Source organism: Macrobrachium rosenbergii, chromosome 36 (assembly GCF_040412425.1).
Source record: "Macrobrachium rosenbergii isolate ZJJX-2024 chromosome 36, ASM4041242v1, whole genome shotgun sequence".
NCBI lineage: Eukaryota > Metazoa > Arthropoda > Malacostraca > Decapoda > Palaemonidae > Macrobrachium > Macrobrachium rosenbergii.
Genome location: NC_089776.1, coordinates 5,583,989 through 5,587,096, shown reverse-complemented (window position 1 = coordinate 5,587,096; position 3,108 = coordinate 5,583,989).

The following is a 3,108-nucleotide window of genomic DNA, read 5'->3' as shown; positions in this document are numbered from 1 at the left end:
ATATATATATATATATATATATATATATATATATATATATATATAATATAAATTTTTTTTTATGCTGTCCCTGACAGTAAAGGCAAAGCTTCATCTTTCAACCAGTTGTTTCACTTAATTCGTACCTTGTATCTTTATATATTGTGTCCAAAACTGAGTAATACCTGTGAAGGTATTTTTATTCGTTTTAGATTTATGACTTATGGTCATTTATTTTGTTGGTCGAAACAGAATAGCTACTGTTTATTTCTGTTGAGTAGTAGTGGCGCTAAGTGACTGACAACTGCACACATTTTTCTTTTGTATGTGAATTTACCAGCTAGTTGATATGACCAGCAAATAACCATGACGTTCTGAGCCATATTGGTTTGACAGCTTTTTCTTATATCGGCACATGTTTACTCCATTCAGTATTTGCTTTCCGGTAGAAGGAATATGAATATTAATACGAAAGACAAAAGAGTGCAATGACGGAGAATTTGGTCTCACTGAGAGCTGCGAGTCAAGTCAATATTTAGTTTTCAGTGCTCTGTACGGAGGGAGAGAGAACTTGTTCTTCATTAAGACAGGCTTGACCCTGTTCCTGTATATAGAGAAGGAAACTTGAACGTCTCAGTATACATGAGACTGTGTGAAGAGGCAATAACCGCGGCCAGCGGAGTTCGAAGTAGGTAGGTGGTGTTTTGCTGCGCCTTCGTGCATGTGTGTGTGTACGTACGTTTTAACAAACTATCTCGAGAGTAAATGAACTTTTGGATATAATTTTCTAGGAAAAAATAATATTGTTACTTTTGCATAACAAAATAAAGTTCAAAGAAAATTCATGAAATTGAAGGAAAAATGAACAAGAATGCAAAAGGCAAGATTCTGTAGTGTTTTTTTTTCTTTAGCTCATTTTAAAAGTGCAACGAAGGAAAATTCTTTCAAGCAACCTCACCCGTTTTACCACAATAACGTAACAGAAAATACAATTCATTTTAGTTATTTCTTAAATAGAAAGAAATTGTGGGTATCATTCGACACTTCATCAATTCTCTCCTTCATTTCCCAGATGGTTAAGCCTAATCTTTCTCTCTCTGTTCAAAATGACTGCCTGAGGGCCTCAATTCTAGGTGTGGCCTTCAAGGATGCCTTCCTCGCTGGTGCCTGACAATGGGTAAGGTAGGAGCCAGGAAGCGAAAGTTGGCACCATGCTGCTCAGGAATGGTAACCTCTCCACGAGGCCTGGCTGAACGCCCATGTGCTCGCCATAGAAACGAGGCGGAGATTTACTTTTGCACCATCTACCTAGATGTCAAGGCGTAATTCCTGAGGTTGTAAATGGACCATGCAACAGCAGTCAGAGAGAGAAGCTCTCAGAACTCCACCAAGGACAGATGTCCCTACCTTTGCCTGTCCTTTGTACCCTCCATGTGTTCAACCCGGAGGTTCAGACCAATACACTTTTGTTGTGGTATCCCTTTATTTCCCTCCCTCCAGTGCCAGCGCCCCTATTGGATTAGGACATCGTCATCTTGTTGAAGGTAATGTACCAGAATGAGGTTTCTTAGTCAGTCACGATCCTGTTATTTCTCTGTCTGATTTATTTTCTTTTTCCATTGTGCAATCACCTTCAGTGATTTGTGTTGGAGCATCATGTGTTAATGTAATTATGCATTTAGTGTTGAACTGAATTATGTGGCACCATTTGTGCATTCCCTCAGTTCCCTTTGAGCATCTTATTATTCTTGCAAGTAACCGTCTTGCATATCTTGCAGATCGGTCCTGGCTGTGGAACCACTCTCGGCTCTATCCCATGTGCAGTGGCCTTATGCCACCCCTTAATCTACCCCTCTGTGATGTTCCTGTTATGAAGACATCATCAGCGTGGAATATTTCTCCTGTGTAGGATTCATTCATTTAGCAGGCCCTTATTATTACCTCCCCAGTAATTCGTCATTCTTCTGATCTGTGTTTATTATGTAAATATGATCAATTAAGAGAACCCGTGAGTTTACGTAATCTTTCCTCACATGAAGACGGCCCTCAGCCAGCATTGTTTCCCTTGATTTATTCTTCTACAGAGTTGCCTTAACCAGTCTTATTAGTCAGATTTCTTAGTAATATGCAGTAGATTTCTTGCTAACATAAAGAACTCCCTGTGATTATTTGTTGCCGCCCAGAATCAAGTAAGTATCAAAGGCAAATACGTAGCAAAAGGCATACACTTCTCAATAAGTCCAGTCACTCTACACCTCAACAATGATAAAAATATGACCATAGTAACAGATGAATGAGTTACCCTTCCTGCCCATTATATGTATCACAGGCAAAAATATGATGAAATCACAAAAGGGGTAGTAAAGCCCAGCCACAAGAGACAAATATGGAGGTCAGGGGATACAAAGGAAGGATAGGGAGTAGGGCTTTACTCCACAGTCTGATAAATTATGATGAAGTCAAAAAGTAGAAATAGGAGTCTTTTCTCAATCAATCAGTATAGAAAGCGAGTGCCATTATAATACCCATATTGAATAGGCTTCGGTTTATATGAACCACTGCTCATGATGTGAAAATTACGCAAGAGTGCCTGATTCAGGTATCACCCAACATTGACCAGGTCCAGGTTTTTGTTGAACATTACCATAGTCTCCGCAACAGCAACAGCAGGAATCCAAATGAGTTCGCCCGTATTATTCTTGACAACAAAGAAGAAAACAGAAGAAAAGTAAAAAAATAAAATGTTACCACAAAGAAGCATTGCATTTATATGATCAAGTGCTTCTGAGTGGATACATTTGCTATATGTCTTCAAATTGTATTGCTTGAAGAAGTGGTAGTGTCTATCTATTCAGGTATAGTTAGCTTTGTGCATATTATAATGGCACTCGCTGCCTGTAATGATTAAGAAAAGACTCCTACTTCTACTTTTCACTTTCGTCATAATTTATCAGGTTGTGGGGTAAAGCCCTACGCCCTACCCTTACCTTTGTATCCCCTGACCTCCATATCTGTCTCTTGTGGCTGGGCTTTGCTACCCCTTTTATGATTTCATCACTTTTTTGCCCGTGATACATAAATAGTGGAACGGGAAAATGGGAAAAAAGTGCAAATGGTGATGCAAGCAAC